The sequence below is a fragment of the Acinonyx jubatus genome, chromosome D4 (genome assembly GCF_027475565.1).
Source record: "Acinonyx jubatus isolate Ajub_Pintada_27869175 chromosome D4, VMU_Ajub_asm_v1.0, whole genome shotgun sequence".
NCBI classification, from domain to species: Eukaryota; Metazoa; Chordata; class Mammalia; order Carnivora; family Felidae; genus Acinonyx; species Acinonyx jubatus.
The window spans coordinates 67770701-67795252 of NC_069391.1; the positions used below are offsets into that span (position 1 = coordinate 67770701).

The 24552-nt window shown below is 42.4% G+C and overlaps 1 long non-coding RNA gene across 1 annotated transcript; it reads right to left on the reverse strand.

Moving 5' to 3' along the window:
* Positions 1-3994: 3994 nt before the first annotated feature.
* On the reverse strand, positions 3995-23856 carry LOC128312216 (uncharacterized). Its single transcript, XR_008291224.1, has 5 exons — positions 22429-23856; positions 19823-20022; positions 16345-16465; positions 8414-12789; positions 3995-8344 (listed from the first exon to the last, which is right to left on the reverse strand). It is a non-coding gene; the product is annotated as an uncharacterized LOC128312216 (long non-coding RNA).
* Positions 23857-24552: the final 696 nt, after the last annotated feature.

Here is a 24552-nt window from a genome sequence, read left to right on the forward strand (position 1 = left end):
TCCATATTCTTTGGAAAAACTTACGTAAGACTGAAATTTTCTGTTTGTCAAGTGTTAAAGGCAACTTAACTTGTACACTCACCCAGGCATGCTGCTTTCTTTAAGGAAAGATTTTAAGGCTATTAATGAACAGTTCTAGGACTATTCTGGCTTTCCATTTCTTCTTGAATCATTTTCAATAATTGTTACTTTAGATAGCATTGCAATTATTTTTTTTCAGAAATTTCTCTACTTCAGCTAACTTTTTAACTTCTTTTGTCATAAGCTAGTTTATGATATTTTCTCATCATTTGAAATCTCTGACACATCTGTCACTATCTCCTTCATTCATATCTTATTTGGCTTATTTATGTTTATCTTTTCTCTTGCCAAAGTTTTGTCAATCATATTGGGGTTTACAAAGACCTCTCTCCTGGCTTTACTAATTCTCCATATCTGTCTGTGTTTTCAACTTATATTTCTACTACCATTAGGTTTTTCTATTGTTCTTTTCCCAATTCCTTAAATTGGATGCTTACCTCATTAACTTTTAGTCTTTTTTTTTTGTCTTCAATGCAAATGTATGGCTCCAAATTTTCCACCAAATCCTAGGTTAGCTGCACCTCACAAGTTTCAATGTCTTTAGAAAGGTTTGGTTCCATACACATTCTTATTTATATTATGATTTCCTTTTTACACATTGATTAATCAGTAAATATATTTTTATAATTCCACACTGATGAATTTTTCTACTCATCTTTTTTGAGTATAAACAGAAAACAATGGATGCCTGGATGCCTCAGTTGGTTGAGCAACCGACTTCAGCTCAAGTCACGGTCTCACAGTTCATGAGTTTGAACCCTGCGTCAGGCTCTGTGCTAACAAACAGCTCAGAGCCTGGAGCCTGCTTCAGATTCTGTCTCTCTCTTTCTCTCTCCCCCTCCCCTGCTCATGCGCTGCCTCTCTCTGTCTCTCAAAAATAAATAAGTGTTAAAAAAAATTAAACAGAAAACAAAAGCAGTTATTTTGTGGCCACATGGCATGCTCTACAAGTTGTCAGTCCTTTAAAATTTGTTAAGATGTGCTTTGTGGCTTAACAAGTGATTCTTTTTCATAAATTATTCACATGTGCATAGTAAGAATGTGTTTTTTAGAGTTAATTATAAACACATCATTTGATCAAGTTTAGTTGTGCCATTCAAACATTCTATACGTTTATTGGCTTTTTAGAAATGTGTCCTAACACTAAATTTGGCGAGTGAAAATTTCCCACTGCCATGACCAACTTGTGTTTTACTTCTTGTACTTGAATCAGCTTTTGCTTTAGATATGTTGTGGCTATTTTATTAAATAGCCACGTTTAGAACTTTCACTCTTCCACATAACTGACTCTTTTATATTTATATAGTGATTCATTTCATTTCTGCTAAATATTGTTGCAGGTCTATTTCATGAATATAATTATGCCAGCTCTTATTTGGTGCTACCTACCTGGTACATGTTTTTTTCTTCCCTCTATTTTCAACCTTTGTTTGTCCTTATTTTAATGTTTTTATTAATAGACAGCATAAAGATTTTTAATCCAACCTGATAATCTTTGCTTTTGATCAGATTGGTTTTTCATTGACGTTGGTTGGGATTACTGATGTTTGGATTTATTTCTATCATTTGGTTTTGTGCTGCCTATTCTGATTTTTCTTTTCTCTCTCTCTCTCTTTGTCTCTCTGTCTCTCTCACTCTTTCCTTTCTTTCTTGGCTTAATTTTTTTATTAAAATATATAGTAAAGTATAGTTATTAAAGTAATTTTTTTGTATTTACTTTTTTACTCCATTTTTTCTCATTCCAATTTTTCTAATTATTAAATAATTCCAATTATTAAATAATTTCTCATTTATAATTTTCCAAATTACTCTAGTAATTTGGAAATTATACATTATTTCTTTCTTTCTTTCTCTCTCTCTTTCTTCCTTCCTTTCTTCTTTCCTTTGTCCTTCCTTCCTTTCAATCTTTCTTTCCTTCTTTTTTCTTTCTTTCAGAGTGGTGGTTTTCCTAAATACTTTAACATAAAAATTTAACCTAAGAAATCCAAAACTGGTCACTATCTTAACCTTTATCATAAAGAATCCAAGAATTCCAGAATACAAACTATAATCACCTCTACAATGGTTTATATGCTAGTCTTAATCAGTTTTTACGTTTTATTGTTTTAATCCACAAATCAGACATCATTATCAGTGTTTTTGCCCAAAACTGTGTTTCTATGGAATTTTATATTCACCAATTTATATGTTTTCCCTTCCTTCCAGATCTTCTATCTGGGATCATTTTTATTTTCCCTGAAATAGACATTTCCAAATTTCCTCTACAGACATATTTGGGTTAGAAACACAATTTTTGTTTACCTGAAAATAACTTATTTTTTAACTGAAAGCCATTTTAATTAGATATGGAATATAGTGAATAGATAGGCACTAGATATAGATTCAGCACCTATAAATATTATTTTATGGCCTTTTGGCTTCCTTGATGCTATTATGAAGTCAGCTACAAATTGAACTGTCATTCCTTTGTAGCTGATTTGTCTTTTCTAACTTCTTTTGATTGTTTTTTCCTTGCCTATGGTATCCTGCAATTTCTCTCTGTTGTTTCTAGATATAGATTTTTCTTTATTTATCCCACTTAGGATTTCTTAGGCTTCCTTAAGCTGAGAATTGGTGCCTTTCAATTTTCGAAATACTAAACCAATCTTGTCTTTGAATGCTGCTTCTCTTTCATTCCCCCTTTTCTATCCTTCTTGCATCTTCACTAACATCTTAAACCTGCTCCACATTTTCTATCCCTGTATTATGTTTATTTTTCATCTTGTTTACCTATTTATCCCTTATGTAGCATTTAATAAGTAAATAGTAATCACACTTACTCTGCCTTTTGGGTCCAGTAGTCTTGGTTCCTGCTTTTATTCACGATGCTTTGTTTCCTTGAGCTCAAGTTCCTTGGATTTATATATGTGGAGTCCTTGAGGCCTGGGTTAGAGGCACGTTAGCCCAGAAATATGCATTTGTTTCTGCCAGGCATCTTGGATTATAATAAAGTCATGGCCTTGTTTCTGTAAATTATTTGTTTGAAGTGTTTCAAACTGCATATAACATGGATGCTAGATATGGAAGTCAAAAACTATCATATATAAGAACTGACATCCCTGAATAGGAAAATGTGTTTACTTTATGACCAAAATAAATCAAATCCTTAGTCAAAAAAGAAAACTCAGAAATTATCTTTTTATGTTTATTTATTATTTTTGAGAGAGAGAGAGACAGAGTGCAAGTGGGAAGGGGCAGAGAGAGGGAGACACAGAATCTGAAGCAGGCTCCAGGCTCTGAGCTGTCAGCACAGAGCCTAACGCAGGGCTTGATCTCATGAACTGTGAGATCATGACCTGAGCTGAAGTTGGACACTTAACCGACTGAGCCACCCAGGCACCCCAGAAAATTCAGAAATTGGTTAAGAGGTGTAAAAGTCACATGCTTAATCATAAGCTTAATAATAATAATGTTAATAATAATAATAATTTCAACTACTTGTAAATTGAGAAACAATTCTATCCAGTCCTTACATCAAAGATGAAACTGAAATTTTAAACTATCTAGAAAGCCTTTAAAATGAGACTGCTTTATAATAAAAACTGTGAGACACAGCAAAAGCTGCACTTAGAAAATACATTGTAGCCTTAAATGGCTTCAAAGCCTAAAATTAAGGATACTTAGGTTCATCATAATAAATTAGAAAAGGAATAATAGAATTAAGTGCAGCTAGAAAGAAAGAGGGTTAGAAAATATAAAAGAAAGGAGAGATGATAGGGGTGCCTGGGTGGCTCAGTCGGTTAAGCGTCCTACTTTGTCTCAGGTCGTGATTTCACGGTTTGTGAGTTCAAGCCCCACGTTGAGCTCTGTGCTGACAGCTCAGAGCCTGGAGCTTGCTTCCGATTCTGTGTCTCATTCTCTCTCTGCCCCTCCCCCACTGTGCTGTGTCTCTCTCTGTCTCTCAAAAATGAATAAATGTAAGAAACATTTTTTTAAAAAAGAAAGGAGAAAGGGGAAATAAAATCAAAATCTCTTTCTTTAAAAAGACCAACAGAAAAAGATAAACCTTTGTAAGCTTGATGAAGAAAAGAGAAAAAAAATATTTTAAATTAGGAATGAGAAATGAGACATAACCACAAATACAGAATGGACAAAAATCATCAAAAGAGAATAATATCCTATACCATTTGATGGCAATGAGCTTGAAAACTTAGAATGGGTACTTTCCTAGCAAAGGTTCAATAGAAAACTTGGCTACTGCAGTTAGAATGGAGGGACTGAGAATGTGATTCAAAGTCCTCTTTCAGAATAGAACTTCTAACACAAGAAAGCTTAATACCTTCTATGGCCAAGAAATGCACAGAGGCTTCAGAGAAATTCCAAGGTAAACAGCTCCAGAGGAGTAATGACCCCAATACTCTTAAACACTGTGTACTATGTAATGTGTAAATCCAATATTGGGATAAGTGGGTCCAAGACTAGAACATCACATTGAATCTTATTGGAAACCTTGATTCCAAAACTAGTTGGGGGAAGATTAATTTAAAGAATCTGAGAAAGTAACAGCCTATGGGGATGTTGAGTCCCTTTGGAATCAGTATGCTGGACAGGTAATAAATAACCTTCAGGTAAATCCTGAAGGCTGGGTCCTCCTGATTCCAATGCCTTACTTGGAAATTCCAACAGTTTCTCAGAATGTGCAAATCATCCAACCCAGCCTTGTCAAAATCTGCATTCTTGAGCTATGTTGGTATTGGCCATTTCTTGGAAGAGTGTCAACATCGTGTTCACATGATTAGTGTTCAGATGGAAACGTTTAAAAACTCATGAAAAGGAGAAATTAATGATAATGCAGTCTCCAAGGTCAGAGTCATGCATTTCAGTAAAAGTTTACCTCCTTCCAAAACAGAAAGTGACACTGAACCACAGTTTTGGTGGGGGGCAGAGGGGAGGAGTAAATTAACCAGTATATTTATCAAATGGGCTGCAGAGACTATGTATTACAGGAGAGTTCTTTTTCCCTAACAATAGCGTCACCACTGAACCATGAAAATTGTTTTATTATGTTTTGCTGGAGGGTGACACCCTGGAGCAGAGAATCCGACTAAGCAGAGTCCAGAGCCCTGACCCACAGACACGGTGAGACAATAAATACATGTGTTGTTTTAAGCTACTAAATTTGCAGTGATTTGTTATGCAGAATAGAAAACTAATACACACCCCTGTGACTCCTCACTCTTCCCAATGACCATACAGCTTCCCACCCACTCCCATCCATTCTCTAGACAGAGAATTCCTACCCACATTTCAAGGCTCAATTTAAACATCTTATCTTCAAGAACTTTCTCTAAACTCTTCCTTTCACCCCTGTTTCTTAGACTCCATAAAACCTGTAGATACCTATTATTATACACATATGCTGCATTTGTGTTTGAATCATCACCATCTTATATGTGCGCCCCCTTGACTGTATGTGCATACCTTTGAAGCAAGAAGCTATGTATTCATCATATTTACATTCTCAATGACAAGCATATGCCTGCCACAGAGTAAAAACTCAATACATATTTGTGTGGTGAGTAGGCATCTAAGTCCAAAAACTTATTTTAAATAAATCAGTGGAGGCTTACTAATTTCAAACCTCCTTTCCCATGCTGGCAAGAAATTTACCCTCAGTCCTTCCTTAGTTTTCTTGCCCCCTGCCTGAGGTTCATATCAAAAATCCAAGATCTTATGCTGTGCCAAACTACTATGGGTAGGAGGCTCGATTACTTGTCTGCCCTGGTTGCTACTAAGGTATTTGGTTGTCTCTATCTACAGCCTCTTTTGGTGCTTCTGCGCCTGGTGTGGGATGTAGGAATTCGCTGTATTACCCAACCATTCTCCTCTGGAGACTTGTATTATCCTGGAGGACCCATCCTGGGGGCCCACTTCTCCTGGACCACAGCACCCTCTGGCTCTCTCTTTCTCTGGCCTCTTTTTCCCCTCAGTCAAGGGCCATCTCCTCTTCTAGGGGTGGGGGACCTTCTCCAAGACAAACTATCTAGAACATCAAGTGTCCTTCATCCCTTTGCCTCCTCTGTAAATCTCCCTGAGAAAACAAAAGCCAGAAATCCTTGCTGGCTTCCACTGCTTTAGTCCTAAGGGGAACCTTCTCTGAGACAATGAAGTATATAGCCAGGACCTACTCAGATGGAAGAAAGGCAAAATCACATGCATTCACATCTCAAAATAAGAACCCGTCTCATTTGGGGGATGAATGTGTTAATTGATTGATCAAATTAGAGAAGGAGTAACAACACAAGGGTATCTATGCAAAGGTAAGTGACCGATAAAGTATTAATCATACATCCTAAAGGAATCATGGGTGGTAGCCAGGTCGAGTCCTCACCTGAATGTAGGAGGAAAGAAACAACACTGGCAGGTAATCTACAGGTGATTTTGAAACCATCAGTTTAGGTCATCGATTGTAAACCCTGAGTATCAAATCCTTCTCTTAAGCTACTGCTGACTGATTTAAATTTCACCCTCTGTTAGGACACTTTGATAAGCCCACTGATTTTCGCACACCTGAGGTGGACAGTTCTGCCCCTGCTGCCTTCTTTCCATCTCGAGCCTCATCTCAAAGATCTCCCTGCTCTTATGCCTCCCTGCCTTTCTCCTCAGCCTTGGAAAACCTCTCAGCCTGAAGCTCAGGCCAGGAATAAGGAGGAGTTAATACCCCCAGAGAAATCCTTTGCCATTGGGTCACAGGAGATGGCAGATAAATGTGCCCAGGCTCCTAAATTTCAGAAGGAGGAATTGGAGAAGCATTACACCCAGGTCCTCAGAGATCCCCAGGGAACTGAACCTCAGATGCCCGTAGTGGAAACAGTTCAATTGCACCTCCTTTGTTGGATTTTTCTCCTTGTCTGTTTCACGCCTCACTCCCCACACTCCAGCTTCCAGGAATCACTCCCAGATAAACTACCCAACCCAGGCTCTGCTGTTAGGGGAAACCACCTAAGACAAACCCTCTCTCGGGGACACCTTTCCTGGAGGAAGTGCTAATGTGGAATGACATACCCAAGAGGTAAGTTCTAGACTGAGCAAAGGGGATGGGGAGGGGAGATGGGAGTAGATAACCAAAATAAGAGAATTGGATCATCCCCCAGAGCTGCCCCAGTCAAGGCTGTAAACTGCCCTGTAAGAGTTCATCTGTACAATGTCTGGAGCAAGTTCAAGAGGATGAGCACACTGCCTCCAGGATCAGTGTATTGACAGGTCGCTGAGTGTAGGTGGATGACAGGCGTGCAAGCTCAGGCTCCTACAGCCCCGCCTGAGCAATGCAAACACTGATGCACCAGCCATGCTGTGACCTCACCCTCAGCCTCTTAAAGTGGGACAACAGGAGCAGGGGATTGCTTAGGCAGCTTTCTGGGAGGAGGAACAATGCCAGCACAAACTGCGAGGTGTAAGCAATGAGGCTGCTGGGAAAGATTAGAGCATCTAGAGCAAGTCAATGAGGTCACAGTCAAGGAAGGGAGGGAAAGGGAGGAATGAGGCCAGCAATTTCCAGAACTCCTCCAAGGGGCTCAGTGCAGGGCTAAGAGTTGACACGTAAGCTGAGCTTCCCAGGCCGTACCAGTCCAGGGGTTAATATGGGCATGTATTGTTTCAAAATGAAGGCTTGATTATTATTCAGGTCTGGTGAGGCCAACAGTATCAGGAGAGGACTGCCATGGGAAAGATAGCTTGCTACTCACCGTTTTCAAGAGGAGGGGGCACACGATGCCACATGGGGACACACAAAGGAGCACCGGGAGGCATCAGGAGGCAGAGGGGTGAGCAGACATAATGAGTGAGAGCCTCTGTTGTGGTTTCCACTGGGAGGAGCAGGCAGGACAGTGTGAGCAGGCTTCAGTTTAGCTAATTTGAATAACTTTCATGGGACCTGGGATGTAGGGGCTGTCCTGACTTGTCTGGTACCTGGCCCTGGGATGATTCATTGTTCTCAGATTCACCACCTGATATGAGCTTGATCTGAGGAGAGCTCAGTGTCCAAACAGCACGGTCATGATGACTTATGAATGACAACTCTTTCATCCTTGGGCTAAGAGTCATTTTGCTGTCTCAGATCAGACTTAGAAGAACCACAGGACTAGCTGTAATGATCTTCTTCAGACGTCTTACAGAACAGTGACATTAGCTTTGTTTCTATAATAGAGGGGCAGGAAGGAGGTGGTACATTCATCCTAACTCATCCTTACTCCAGCTGCTATTTCCAGGGCGGCCCAGGAGACAACTGGGCTTCAAGCTGTATGCTACTCTTAGACTGGCCCCAAGTTTGGAGACTTTGTTTGCCAGACTCCACCTGACTTTGGGCTACCTTCTCTCCAGGGCTGCTCCTTTTCTCCCCATGCACACAGATGACCAGAGGCTTCTTTACTCCCACATTTCTTGGAAGGCAGAAAAATGAACCCTTTTCTTATGATCATTGCTGCTTTGGTGGTGGCCATTGTTTTTAACCACACTGATGATTCTCTAGTATTCTGTTCCTAGGGATACTGAAGTTCATACACTAAACAGTCCTGAGGTGTGTGTGTGTGTGTGTGTGTGTGTTACCTTCCTCCAATTCCCCCAAGAACTCTGTGAGTCAGTCTTAGCATTGGCCATCTGTCTAGACCACCCATATGGGAATCTAAATCATGAGGCCTCTCACTTGCCAACTTGCAGGGGAGCTATTGTCCCAAACAAGGATCCATTGGATTCTGTGGAAACAGCTTTGAAGCCCTTGGGTGAGGAGGACAGCAGCAGCTCTCTTTAGCTCAAAGGCAATAGCCCGAGCTTAAGGTCAAATGGGTTGACCATGGAGCCTTTTCCTCCATTACAGCTTCTTCCTTCCCCTGGGTTCTCAGTTCTCTTGGTGGGTCTTCTCACTGAAAGTTATTCAGCCATCTCCCACCCACAAACTCTAATCTACACTCCACAGCAGGGAAAGGGCAGACTGAGTAGTCAGTTTGTGATCAGGGACGTGGGATTCAGAAGCCATGCCCTCACCACCATCCCGGTATCTGAGCTACAGGTTGATGTGAGTGACATGGCTTATCAGGTAGGCAGGATGGGATATCAGGATGGCCAAAGAAGAACAGCAAGGGTCCAGGGCATAGGGGACAGTGGGCCAGATCCATGCCAGAGACATAAGTGCCACTGCCAGGGATAGATTCTTATATTGTAGTCTAAACTTGAAGAGCAAGAGGGTTTATTCTCACAGTTACTGCACTTGTCCCCAGAGTCACCTCAGATACTCCTAACTTACCTCAGATCCCTCCCCCTTGCTTTGGGCATGATTTCCTGAGTTGATTTAGTATCTTTCTCGAGCATGACTCTTACATACCACAACCACGGCAGGAGGCTCTATTAGCATCCTGTGGCTGCTGTAACAAATACCACAAACATGGCAGCTTAAAACAGCACATATTTTTTGTCTTATAGTTCTGGAGGCCAGAAGTCCAAAATCAGTTTCACTGGGCTGAAGAGAATGGTGTCAGCAGGGCTATGCTCCTTCTGGAGGCTCTAGGAGAAAATCGGCTTCTCTGTCTTCTCTAACTTCTAGAGGCTGCCGAGACTCCTTGCTGTCCTTGGCTTGTGGCCCCTTCCTCTATCTCCACAGCCAGTAGTGTAGCATCTTCAAATCTCCCTCAGCTTCCATGCTTGTGACACTGCCTTCTTCCTCTTGTGCATCAGAAATCCCTCTGCCTGCTTCTTATAAGGACACTTGTGATGGCATTGAGGGCCCACCCAGATAATCCAGGATAATCTCCCTATCTCTAGATCCTTAACTTCATCATATCTGCATAGACCCCCTCTTTCCATATAAGGTAACACACCCAGGATTCCAAGGATTAGGACCTGGGTATCTTTGGGGACCGCTATACAGCCTACCACAGAGACATCCTCAGCTGCCTCTCAGGCCTAGAGAGAGGATCAGATTCGTGAGAGGATGAGCTAATAAATAGAGGATTTAAATCTGGGTGTTTTCACCTCTGGAGCCCCAGCTTTCCTCAAGCAATCATATTGCCTCCCATTAAATGGTAGTGAACTTCTGGATCCAAGGGGTTACAAATTTACCCAGGATCCCCAAGATGGAAATAGATTCTTGAGCCCCAGAGCCACTCAGAAGCAAGTGCCTGCTGCCTGCACCAGGGATGATGGAGACAGCTCAATGCCTCCTCTGGCCGCAGCCCTGTGCCAGCTCGAGGAAACAGGCTAAGTCATTCCAAACATCTGATAGTCAGAGGAGAGAGTGAAGGGTTCAGGTGGTCACCTGAGCTTCGTCATGGCTTTAAAAGCACAACTGGTGTCAGTGGCCATATGAGGAGTGGTCAGGAGTATCATTTTCATGGAGGCAGGAAAGCGCGCTTAATACATTATAAAAATATCCATGTTGGCTAAATGCTAAGCCAAATAATGCCACCGCCACGGCTCTGCCCTTTTTGTGTGTCATCACATGCAAATCTTGATTTCTTTAATCTCACATGCATTCAGTTCGCCCCTTTAAGTTCTTCCCGGAGATGCAATTTCTCATCATCTGTGCGAGCAAAGCAAATGCAAGCAGCAGCTACCTCATAATCACTTGGAATTCTCCACAAACATAAATTGTCCCGTGTTTCGGGAGATTTTGTCCTGCTGTTGTCATGTGCACCAAGGCCACCCAGCTGGACTCATAAATGCTATTACTTAAGAGGAATCCCCAAGTGATGTGGAGAAAGTTGGCAATCATATTTTGTTTTGAGATTTTTGTTTTTTCATCAGACAGGTGTACTTAGCTTCACAGGAGAAGCATTCCTAAAAGGAGTTGGCTATACTGTACATTTTATAAAGCAAATCTCATTTTAACATTGATTTCCTTTATGTCAGAGACGTTCTCCCAAATCTTTTGGTCTTCTTGCTTAGTTGTGATGACTGTGCAGACTATGAGGCAGGGGGAAGAGCCTCTTAAGGGCCAGCTGCCTCCCTGGAAAGGACAATCAGACAAACAGAGAGCTTCAAGCCCCAGACATTTGAATTCTCTCCTGTGAAGTCCTGGTCCATTCCAGCTCAGACGACCCCTGACCCCTCAGCTACCATGAACTTGTTGGTGAGGCAACAACAGGCAGAGACGTGCCATGGAGAGATACCAACCCAAGGTGCCATTTTGTTTCAGCAGAAGACCAGGAGCTGAGGTGGCCCAGTGGGGCCTGAGGGACCTGGGGGTGCAGTGAAGGTACTTGGAATTTGGTAACAACTAGATGGAGGTCAAATGCAAGTTTCATTCAGACCTGGTGCACTCAGCCTCAGGCAAGTCAGGTCTATTTCACAAGCCTGTTTCCCCATTTGCAAAATAAGGGTAGAAATACTTACCAGGCCAGTGGTTGTATGGGTTAGACACAGTCTAGCACCAGGATAAGCAACTTTTTGTAAAAGGTCATATGGTCTTTTTCACAAGGACTCACCTCTGCAGACATGCATCAAAACAGCCATAGGAAATGTGTAAATGAGTGGGTGTGGCTTTGTTGCAATAAAACTTTATTTACAAAACCGGGCAGCTGGTAGATTTGACCTGAGGGCCAGCCTGGCCACAGTCTGGTTAGGGTGCTGGACCTGGCCTGCTTCCCCTCGCATCCGTTCACAGGCCTCATGAGCACCTCTACAAAATTCAGTTCCCATCTTTCTCTGCCAGCTGGCTTCTGGATGGATCCAGCCAATGGGAGGCATTGAGAATGGGGAATTCTCCATTCAACCTGAACAAGCATTGGCTTGTTCCACTAGACAACCTGTTCCTCCACAACCCCAGCTCTCAGCTCCTGCTTGGTGGCTGCCTCAGCATCAAGCTCCAGTAGCATCATCTCCTCCTCCTGGCCACTCTCCAAGCTGCCTCACTATCCCAATGGCTTTCCAGTTCTGCTCACGCCTTTGTTCCTTGTGTTCAGTGGCCTCTATTGAACTACGGTGTGAGCTCATTCGTTTCCCTGATTGGACTCTGACTGCAAGAGTTAGTTCTCCATAAATCGTTCATGTTCTTAATTTATTCATCTTAACACTCTGGAGATTTTTAATTTCATGAGGTAACATGTCTGCATGATAGATGTCCCAAAACAGGTTCTCATAAAATTCCCATCCGGTGAAATGCAAAACCTCAGCCATTCAGTCAACAAGCATATGTTGAGTAGCCGTTGTGTGCCAGGCACTGTCGCAGGCCCCAAGGTGTACAGTGTAACAAATTAGTTGATGATTTTATCCATCATCCAATCCAACCCCTTCATAGTCACAAGGGAAAACAAGAAAAAAAAGAAAAGATAATCACAGCTAATGTTTACTGGGAATGTAATTTGTCCTGGGCTCTGGTTTAAACACTTTGCATGAATGAACTTATTTAATACTCATAACAGCTCAGTGAGGTAGGTAGTATTATTATCTCCATTTTAGAGATGACAAAACTAAAACACAGAGACATAAGACAACTTATCCAAAAACATTTAGCTCATAAGTTGTGGAGCTAGGATTTGAACCCAGGCAGTCTGACTCCACATCTCAAGCTCCTAATCACAAAATATGGTACCTCCCTCCCAAGAGAGTGAAGAGCGTGCTCAAAGCCATGGTAATTGGCATAGTCATGACTAGAGTTAAGTTCTCAAGTTCTAATTACATGTTCCAACCATTAGTGAATTGGCAGCCACTGCTGTAATCATTAAGGCAACAATCATCCCTCTAGAAGAAAGAACAAAAAGCCATTATATGTCTCTTTATAGTCTTTAATATACTGCATAGAAGGATGCAAAAGTCGATAAGGAATCTGCTGTATCAGCCATCAACAAACACTTTCAAAATGTTCAATCTAAAGAACACTGGAAAAATCACAAAATCAAAATTTTACAGGTGAGAGATTATCTAGTTAAGTGGTTTTGAAATATTTTAAGTTTTGTAACTCTTTCTTTAAATAAGTTTCTAGGGGACCCCAGTATGTAAAACAGTCAACAGATAAAAGTGGACCTGCCTCGGCTGGGGTAAATAGAAGATACTAGAAGGCTCCTCTCTCAGTTCTCACCTCCACTTTCCACAACCCTTGAGTAGACTCCCCAGAGCCCAGTTTGAAAGCCATCAGTACTAGCTCACCCTGGTCTCTCTGAACCCCTAAGAAGTGGCTGGGGGCACCTGGGTGGCTCAGTCGGTTAATCGTCCAACTTCGGCTCAGGTCATAGTCTCATGGTTTGTGAGTTCGAGCCCCATATCGGACTCTGTGCTGACAGCTCAGAGCCTGGAGCCTGCTTCGGATTCTGCATCTCCCGCTCTCTCTCTGCCCCTCGCCCACTCACACTCTGTCTCTGTCTCTCTCTCAAAAATAAATAAACGTTAAAAAATTAAAAAAAAAAAAAGTGATGGAACTTCCCCAAGGACATAGAACAGTCAAGATCAGAGCCCTGTCTCGGAGCCCCTCACCAACCCTGTTTTCAACATCACCACTGTATGCTCTTCTAACTTGGTTTTCTGGGAGCTGTGAATACCTTTGCAGCAGACAAGTGTCTGTGTCTTTTGAGCCCCTCCACATGGGCAGCAATAAAATTAGCTGGGATGGCCAGCAGGGGGAGGATACATGGAGCAGAGCCTCAGCAAACTTGATGGAGCCCACCTAATTTCTGAGGATCTAACAATCCCCAGCTACATGGTCAAGGCTGCATTGAAATAAATGGAGAAGAAAACAGCTCTCTGATCTACTTGGGGTAACACTCCAAACTGCTCAGCAAGACCCATTTCCCAAGACATCAAAAGCCCAAGTTCCTAGGACCGCTGTGAGCTGCCGATGCACATCCGCATCCCCAGGCTTGCTGTTTGCAGTCATTTTTATGGCATAACAGAGGGGCTCCCACAGAGCTGGAGCCGGGAATCAGAGGGTGTCCGCGGGCTTCCATGGTGCAGTGGCTTTTACACAATACGTGTTTTTCTGAGGCTTTCCCCTGATGTAACCAACAACCTCCAGCTGCCATTTAGACTTCATGGGGGTTCCCAGATCTCAGCAGGGAGAAAGGAAAGCCCTGGAAACCCCAGCTTTGAAACCGCTCTCTTAGCCTAGGAGACCAATCACGCAGAGACAAACCAGTGATGACTGAGCAGAGCAGGCTGAATAGAGGAAGCAGGGCGGTAACCAGCCTCCCCCTCAGCCTTGTTATCTGCCACAGGCATTCCAGTACAGTGGCCAGAGCAAGGTCATTGAAGGTCATGGTCGTAAACCAAGAGAGGTTTCACCTCCAAAATCACCAGCCAGGTTTCACATCTGCGGCTTCACATCGTCTCTCTGTTCAGATTTCCTCTCTTCCTAAATAAATTATATTACCCAAATTTCCTCTCCACAGACACTCTACTGAGGTACGCCATTCCTCTTATGACTCCTTCTCTCTGGATGGTTTATTTTCTTTGCCATTAAGGGCTGGTTGAAAACACAGAAGTTTTGCTTGAATTACCATCAAACCCAGTCGTATAAAGACATAAGGGACTGACAGTTTTCCATTTATGGATTAGGCACTCGTTATTTTTCTGGCTTTTAACAGCTTTTCAATCTAACTTGTCATTCCAATGTTCTTCCCATTCCAAGATGACAGCAAAATTGGACATAGACTATGCACTTACAGCTGCCCTTCCAGAAACACTGAGTACCTAATGGTTTATGAGGTTATTGGCTTGTGTTTTTTCTAGTAAATTCTTTTAAAAATTCCAGTAAATTGGTTAAGTTCGTGCCTTAGAGAGGAAAAAAAATAGTCAATGTCCTTAATTGCTCTCTCATCTTTTAGGGTGTCCTCTCGTGGGAATGGGCATCATCAGACTTGGCCAAGAGTCCAACATTGTCTGCCTTTCTTTAATGTTGCAAATGTTCCCTCTTCCTATTGTTAGAAGACTCTGTAGTCGTGTGCCTGACTTAGAAAACTTCATTTGGCAGGCAATGCCTCAGGCCCATGATGCAGCAGGCTCTACCCTGCCCTACCCCGGATGCATCCACAGTCATCATTCAGTTCCAGGTTCTTGCTCTCTTTAAAAGGTGGGGGGGAAAGTAGCACCCATCTCTAATTGGTGGAATAATTTGTGGAGATTTTGTTTTCTTCTCTTTCATGTTTTTTTCTAATTCTATCATGCATTTCTCTTGGAACATAAAAAATTATTATCGGCCCTTTTGTGATAATCATCCCCCTGTGCTTTATTCTATCACCTACTTACCCATTTCTAAGCAATACACTTTTATTTTTGCTTATTTTGAAATTTCACACAGAAATAATCATACTTTTAAAAAGTTTATTAAATAAAGGACAAAAAGGTGACAATGCAGAAAGAAGCTATCTAAAACTACACTGTCCAGAGGCACCTGGGTGGCTCAGTCAGTTGAGTGCTTGACTTTGGCTCAGGTCATGATCTCACAGTCCGTGAGTTCAAGTCCCGCATTGGGCTTGGTGTTGACAGCTCAGAGCCTGGAGCCTGTTTCTGATTCTGTGTCTCCCTCTCTCTCTGCCCCTCCCCCACTCATACTCTGTCTCTCTGTCTCTGTCTCTGTCTCTCTCTCAAAAATAAATAAATGTTAAAAAAAATTTTTTAAGCCACACTGTCCAATATAGTAGCCACCAACCATATGTGGCTATTAGTACTTGAAGTGTGACCAGTCCAAATTGGGATGCGCTGGGAGAGTAAAACATACATGAGTTTTTGAAGACATACTTTAGTATGAGAGAAGGAATGTGAACTATCTCATTAATCCTTTTATATTGAAGACTTGTTGAAATGAAAATATTTTAGATATACTGCTTTAAATAAAATAAATCATCAAAATCAATTTCACCTGTTTCTTTTTACTTTTTTAAATGCAGCTACTAGAAAATTTTTAATTGCACATGTGGCTTGCATTATATTTCTGCTGAATGACGCTGGTCCACAAACTCTCTGAATTCCTTGTATTCAAAACCACAGTTCTAAATAACATTTGATGATTATCAGACATCCATTTCAAACCACTAATTTTGCTGTTGTTTCTTTTTTTTTTTTTTCCTTTTTGATTTCCCCTGAGTCTAACTCTTTATATTACCAAGGACTCCCTCGGCACCCCCTACATTTCTCTTCTAACAACTCTTCCTGCCAGCCAACCAAAATGAACACTGTGCCAATGTCTCAGCGCCCTCCACAAATGGCCAGTGTTCTCATCCTCCAGTTCCTCTGACCTTCCCTTCTTTTCTTCCCACCTCCACTTCTCCTGCCCTCACTGCTAAGACCCTGCTCCTCCACACTCACCCCGTTCTTCCATCAAAGACATCCTGAGGCTTACACGGGACAGATCCTCATGACATCACTCACAGCCAACTCACCACTGCAAGAAGGCCTTTCACTCTCCATACAGTTAAAGGCTTGACATCTCTTAAAACAAATAAACAAAACACAAAACACAAAACCTCATCATTATTTCTGCTTTGCAGCAGATTCTTTGGAGAGACAGGGGATCCATCCTGGGGCTCCTGCAATCACAGGCTGATATCCCGGCAGATGTGCGGACCTAGACGGGAGGACCTCTCCCTGGTTACCCATGCACCTCTAAGCAACTTGACCCCCACTGCCCCCAGCAGATTTCCTCTCCCTGAAGGCAGACTTCTGTACCCAGTGGTTTCCAGGGTTCCTTCGGCGATAATTTCTACAGCAAGAAGTTGATTGTTTTGTTCCTTTTACTTAAGTCTCACTCCCCTCATCAGCAAAACCAGAACAACAGCAATGCTTATGCTGCGTGTGATGATAAGCACCCTGCCTGATACATATTATTTCAGACAAGCACGCTGGTTTGTGCAACAACCGGTAACAGCCCCTATGGGGGCACGTTGAGCTCATTTTAATGAATACTTAAATTCCATAGTTATTACTTCAGAAAAGTGGTGCTGAATTTATTTTGACTTCCCTTGGTTCAGACATTCTCTCAGTTTCCTCTCTTCCCGGCTGATTTAGATCAGTTTCCAATGGCAACGTGATGGCAGAGTCACAGCCCATGCAGGTCTCATTTTCAGCTCTCCATCTCCCATTACCGCTCTGCCCAGTCTCCTTCCCATCCTTTCTCATCAGACCCAACACAAGTGCAGACACAATCTTGAATGATCCTCTTGCCCACTTGGGAGACCCTGCCTCAACCTCTTCATCACCAGAGCACGGAGTCTGCTCACCCACTGTCTGAGATCATTCTCCGCCCCATCAGACATCCCACAACTGCACATGGAATTTGGCAAACACTAGCCACATGCAGCTATGGAGCTCTTGACCTGTAGCGAGCCCCAACTGAGATATGCCGAAAGTGTAAGATATACCCAGATTTCAAAGAGTAAGTGCAAAAATTAAAAAGGAATGTATGGGGCACCTGGGTGGCTCAGTCGGTTGAGCATCCGACTTCGGCTCAGGTCATGATCTCGCACTCCATGAGCTCAAGCCCCACATCAGGCTCTGTGCTGAAAGCTCAGAGCCTGGAGCCTGCTTCCGATTCTGTGTCGCCCTCTCTCTCTGTCCCTCCCCTGCTCACGCTCTGTCTCCCTGTCTCTCAAAACCGAATAAACATTTTAAAAAATCATCCTTAAAAAGGAATGCAAACTATCTTATTTAAAAATTGTTCTATTGATTACACATTGAACTGATAATACTTTAGAAACATTGGGTTAAGTAAAAATGTGTTATTAATATCAATATCACCTGTCTGTTTCACTATTTTAATGTGACTACCAGAAAATTTTAAACCACGTCTATGGTTTGCATGATAGATCTGTTGTATGGCACCGCATCTCCAATGGTTGGCTTTCGTTAGTTACTGCTTCAGAGCAATATCAGTCTTCCTTTCACGCCACTGCAACCAGTAAACTGAACAAATGGATACCTTGTGTGTAAGAATAAAACAGCCTTATTTTCTTCTCCCACTGTTCCTTTAACTTGCTCAGCAGTGCTAGTTTTCCCCTGCCCCTGGATGAAACTTGCCTTTCTGGCCACTCTTACGGAATAGGACATCTTAGAGTCAACTGATTCCCAACACACAACTTGGAATGTCTACTTCGAATTTCTAACATGCATACTAAGAAAAGCTTCCAGGTTCATTCCAAGTTTCAAGGACTCACCCTTCTCTAGACAGAATGTGTTGTTAAAAGAAGAGGGAAAAAAAATGCTGCAGTCAGTGAAGGGGGCAGGGTTGTTGCATTCTTCTGTCCTCCCCTGTCACTCTTCCCCAACTTGCCAATCAGGTTTCTGATTCCTCCAGTGTGGGAGAGCAGACTTGGAGGGAGGTGTGGTGCCCTTGAGAACAGGCTGTGGGTTCCCTGGGCCCTGGCAGTGCCTCTTCCTCTCACACAGGAAGAGTTGCCTCTTCCTCTCACACAGATTCTGGGAGGTCTTTCAAAGCCTCCCTCTTTCCTAAGGGCCACTCACCAGAAACTCCTTTGGTGTGGTTGATACGTTCTCCTCCAACTTTCTGTTGACTCTTTCTTCAGCCAAGAGGAATCCAGCAATACTTTCACTTCTCTCTGATGAGGCTTCTTTATTCTTTTCTTAAAAGGTGTTTTGACTGAAGTATAACATATACGTAAGTGCACCACTTGAAAAGTCTCTAAGTGAGTGAACGTGTGTGCCCCCCACCTGAGGCAATAAATAGTCTGCTCACTTTTATAATGGCCCATCTTGGACAAGGTCTAAAACGCCAGCCCTTCCTCTGGTGTGGCTGCATCTGGTCCTGGAGATGCTCACGCACTCTTTGCCTCCACAAATTCTGGGAGGAAGTACCCAGGGCAGGAGCAGCCCTCCTTCATATCCACCATCAGAGCAGGAAGCAAGCCTTCTGCTTCTTCAGCTCTGAATCAGACACTTGTCTATTCAGTGGCTGAGACTGACATCAAGTTCACTGAGTGGACTCAATGTCCCTCCACTTGTTTTAGGGGGAGGGAGAGGCATCTCTCCTCAACCTTTCCTCTTAGGGTGTGGCGGGGGGGGACTCATAGCAAAGCAATGATTTTCACCGAAGACACTTCCTCCCAAATCCCTTTTTGCATCCTCACTCCCTGTGGGGGAAGGGGAACCCCACCCAGGTCTCAGCCACCTGTTTTGAACATGTTCATCTCGGTCTGATGCCTCACTTCGTGTCTTCTATCTTAGGATGTCAGCGGAAGCATGAGTTCTCATGTCCTATTTTAGCACCAAAAGCACCTAGTCACCTTCTCTTCTCTATTCTCCCCTTCCATCGGTAAAGAAAAAAGTAGGGGAGACATAATTCCTGCTTAAGTACTATATTTAATTCAAGGTCATGGAAATTTAGCTTCCGCCTTCTTATGAAGTTCTGCTTGCTATGGGAGATTCAAACGCCTCATCCAGACGGTCAAGGCTCCCATGTGCAGCCACTTACAGTGTGGGACCAGAGCAAGGCTGACGGAGGGTGGCGCTTTGATTCAAATCCAAGCCTGCCATTTACTAGCCTCTCGGAACCCTGGTTCCTCAACTTGAATGATATGCCTCACTTTGCAGGGTGGGGAAGAGTGAGGTTAAATCACGGTAGTTGCTTAATGATAACTTTCCATGATTTTCCTGGCTCACAAGATAGTGTCAGTTTTCTTGACTCTTCTTCCAAATTCCTTCTTAGGTTACTCACTGGTCACATAACTTTCCACACCCATCTCCTACTGGAAACCTTTACCTGGGTCTAAAGAAAAGGGAAAGGGAATCTAAACCCAGAAATAAGAGAAAATATTCTAAAAATTATACTCACTTCGGCATGGATCAGAGAGCTGGAGAGACCTGGGGATACCATCTCTCTGGTCCCGACCATGGTCACGATCCATGTCAGGTTCGATCTTCTTCACTACGCATGTTTTATGTGACAGACTATCACGGCTCCTAAAAGTCAGATTCCTTTTCTTCACGAGATATGCAATCTTCCAAGCAGATTCACTTGAAATTATACTGCCTCTAAAAGGATAGATACACAGGTATTATTTATACAGCATCTTGAACTTGCAAGAAGTCCTTTCTCTTCTAATATTGAATCCTCACCATTGTTTCTTTGTTTTTTTGAGAAAAATGAAAGCTCTCACAGTCCTCTGCCTCTACCACTGATGTACTTGTTTCTCTAAGGATTTCCACCATCCTCAACTCCTTGGGGCTGCTTCTCAGCCATGGCAATCTGCAGAGGCAGCAGCAGAATAGTGGAGCAAACGGTGAGGAGCTGTTACAGGAGCAGACAGGATGCAGTTCCTGGTGTCCAGTACAGGGCAGGGAATGTGTTCGGAGGCCGCCTGGCCTACTCTGGAATCCCACATGTGTTCCCTGAAGTGTATGCCCAGATAATCCCATTGTAATGGGGAAAAAATGGTGGCTGTGACTCTTCTATTCCGACAGCTCCGTGCAAAGGTCTACTGTGGAAAAATCTACGCAGGGAAACTCTGTCCTCGGTCATGCACCCCGGCCTGAGATCATGCAATGTGTGTGGTTAGTTAAAAAGGGAGTAGGACCAAAAGTACTCAGGGGTCATATGACCCATCTTCTCTGTTGGGAAAACAACTCAGTACCAGTCTTGCTGACTGTGGGACATCTCGGGAGGGGAGCATCCCACGCTGTGGGGAGATGTCGCTGGTCCTTTATGGGTCTTTTCAACCATGTTCACACACCTGGCCACTGAGTTTCATCAGATGTATCATCAGGGATATGAAAGGGCGGAAATATAATAGAAACCAAAGAGTTCCTGCGGTTGAGAGGGAGAATGATATTTGAAAAGCAGTGCAGATTTGCCTCTGGTCTAGGCCAGTGGCTCACCACGTTGTACAGAAAAGGAAAATGTCTGTTACTATTTGTAGGACATAACACAGATGTAATAAAACCTGGAATCAGCACCAAAGGACCCTTTATTATAAAACACTACAAAATACCCCTGTTCATTCTCCAAGTTTATAAAAGCTCCGAAATGGAGGCTGCCGTCTTGCCCTTTGATATTTGTCATTCAGATGAAGCTACTAGACTCTTGTATGGTGGTCAGAGGGGCAAAGGGAGGTCACTCTGATGCACCCTTGCCCTTTGTGCCCAGAGGGATAGCCTGTGCTTACTTTTGCATGCAGGAAACACCTTTGGAAATTTCTTCTTCCCGCTTTGACTCCACCTGCCTAAACCAATTTGTCACATGAAGAAAAAGAGGCAATGGGTTCTCTCACAAAATAGGAAATCCTTAAAAAGCAAAAAGATACACACATACATTCCACTGGGGCTTTCGCAGGGCAACCGAGAACATTTCCAAGCCCAGCCACCATCTGAGTAAAAGTAATTTTTTAATTAAAACAAACCCCAGCTCATACTTCACACAATGATGTAACAGCAGATCTTCATAGAGACTTTGTGACATACAGCAATGCATGTGAGATGGAGGTAAAAGGAAAGATTAAATGAAAATACATATTTGAGCTGGTTATTAGGCACAATAACATTTCCAGGAATGGGCCACTTGGGAAAACAGTTGATTTGGCTGGGGATAAACAGTGCCTCTTAGGTGTGCCCTGAGAAGACGTGATCAGAACTTAATTTTAAATCTGAGGATTGTAATAAGAATTTGCTTGTTTCAAGTCACTGCCAAAAAAAACGGGAGCAGGCATAAGCCAGCCCCCAGAGGACGAACTGTAAGATGCTCGTGTTACCCTTGGTGTCAGAAGGAGGGGCCGAGACGAGTTAAATACGCTAAAGCTAATTTCTACTTGTCTTTTCAAGCTCTAGCAATGGGAACCCTCTGATTTTACAGACCTCTGCACAAAGGGAGCAGCAATGAATTTCTGAGATCAGCGTGAATGTAGGGGCAGAAAGAAGAGAAAAGATTCATATTCCACCTCCATAAAGAGCTCTCTACAGGCTGAGGGGTTTTGGTGAGATGTTTGTAATCTGATGTTTTTGGTGTCAATCTTCCCATTTATAGACTGATGTTACATTGCTGGACACTCACTGTTCCTCCCCTACAGATGTTATTTCTGCAGAAAAGGACTACACAATAGACGATGTGACAATTCTCTTTTTGCCTAAGTTGGAGTCTAAAATTTGAAACAGCTGATGTTCTCTTCCTTTTTTAAATAACTAAAACACAGCTTTGGCACTTAAATTTGATGTTCCACTAAGAGTGTGCTCAGATGGGAGTATTGGAACTGTGTGAAGGGAAAGAATTGGATGGTCGGGCAGGGATTGGGTGCGTGGTGGGTCACTTCCTGACACTGTGCTCGGCGGGAACACCTCAGGGCAATGTTGCATCCACTAGATACTGGTTGGAAATGAAGAATTTGGAGCTGCCTGCCCGTTATGTATGTACTTAAGAGCAAGAGGAGGTTAATGAAAGAATGATTTTACCTTTTATGTCAGATTCACCTGAAATTAACCAGGTCTTCATTTTCCATATTATCATGAAGTCAACAAATAAATGATATCCGGTGTAAGCTTCCCAGAGAGTAAAACTGGCTATACTAATTTCCCTGTAAAACATCATCGCATTTTTCTGGAATATAAAGCAAATGCTATGAGTCACAAAAGTATGAAATTTCAAGGTCAGCTCGTACTGTGTCACTCAAGGCTTCCCAGATACCAAATAAAAATTCCATTACTTTGCGTGTGTGTCTTACTCTCTTGCTCCCCTTGCCTCGCTACAACTCAATGACCTTCAAACGCAGTATCTATTGTTGCAGCTACTTTCATCTTCACCTGAGTGAAGCAGAATCAATGTGCTTGACCAGCGATTCCAATTAAGCCACTAGACACCATCCTGCTGAATCTGCAAATTTTGGATTTATATTGAATTAATGAAAGCTGAAAGGGGTTCCCATATCACGGCCACACTTAATGCATCCTTGTCAAAAAGAAATGTAATTACAATATTGCACATACATAATAGGTTGATCAACTTACGCAAGGTGACAACCATGAACTGATCATATGGAAGTGTCAATGAAAATCCCAGTAGCTATTATAAAATGTGCTACTTTATATCACTGAATCCCCTAGAGCCTGGGTGGTTCAGATGCTTGGCAAAGAAATACACCCTAAGTGTCACTTATTTTCAGGTTAATAGTTTAAACAGACCAATAGGTAGTATCAAAGTAACTGCTCCATATCAATTAGTTTTTATCATTTTTTAAAGCTTGCTTGTTTATTTTGAGAGAGAGAGAGCAAGGAAGGGACAGAGAGGGAGGGAGACAGAGAATCCCAAGAGAATCAGCACAACCTGATCTCACGAATCATCTCAAGAGAGTCATCTCAACCTGAGCCAAAATCAACACAGATACTTAACCTACTAAGCCACCCAGGCACCCTCAATTAGTTTTTATTATTTAGACACAATTATCTTCATCTAACAATTGATTTCCATGAGGATAAATCCAAGAAAAAAAATGTATTCTAAATGTTTACAGTTAATCTTTGAAGTAAAAAACAAATCATTCCTGAAAAAAAAGTAAAGGAATTGATAAGGTGGAGTAGGCAAAGCAACACTGACATTTACTGGCTGGTGACTTTTCTGATTTAGACACCGGACACACCTCAAAGAATTAGCTTTGCTTGTCAACCTTATTATTAGCTTTTGGGTTGTTAGGTTTAATTAGAAAAAAAATCTAAGCTCCAAAGTAGTAAACAAACACACAAAAAGGAGAAATGTATCTGATCACTTAAGTACTGTGATCAGTTAACCTACCTCATAATGTTGACATGATGGTTGTCAAACTTGACTATTTTTTTCTCTAGTATTATGCTAATTTCTTATTTGAGATAGTACAGAAAAGAAGTCTCTATTCACTCCTCTCCCCTAAACTAACTAAAACTAACAAGTGTAACCAGGAAACACCTCAACCTTGAACCACAAGTTATGAAGTAGGGCTACCAAGTGCACTGGAAACTGTGTCCAGGGAAAGAGAGATTCAGAAAGAGAAGTCTGAGCTCTGCAGACCCTGAGATAACATGTTGTCTAGACTAGATGATTCACCAGAGGGGTAACAAAGGTGCCCTGATTGGAGCAGGAAAGTCAGGGTGTGTGAACAAGCCAGGTGAACTTTCCATAGAGAGGCAGAGGACTTATTTTTGCAAGAAATAGGCTATCAGTGAGTCTGGATTTAGAATAAACCCAGGTGGCTCACAGAGCTGCAGCTTTGATGACCTGAAGATGAGTAATGTTTAAATTGCCAAATAAGAACATGTGACCAAGAAATGAGAATGATTTCCTCCAGCCAGAGGCAGAATCACACCAACCAGGTAGAGTACTATGACAAAGTATTCAAAGCAACTTACAAATGTTCCTCTTCTCCCAGTTTATCCCAGCTTAGCCCTGTACTTTTGTTCTGCAAACAGCTGCTCTAAGAAAACTTCCACCGTTCAATGGTGGACACCAGCATGGAACTAATGTAAAGAGGAAAGAAACATCACAAAACAAGTTAAATAAAGAATAGACACCATATATAGTAATAGCTATATTGATTTCAGATAAAACAG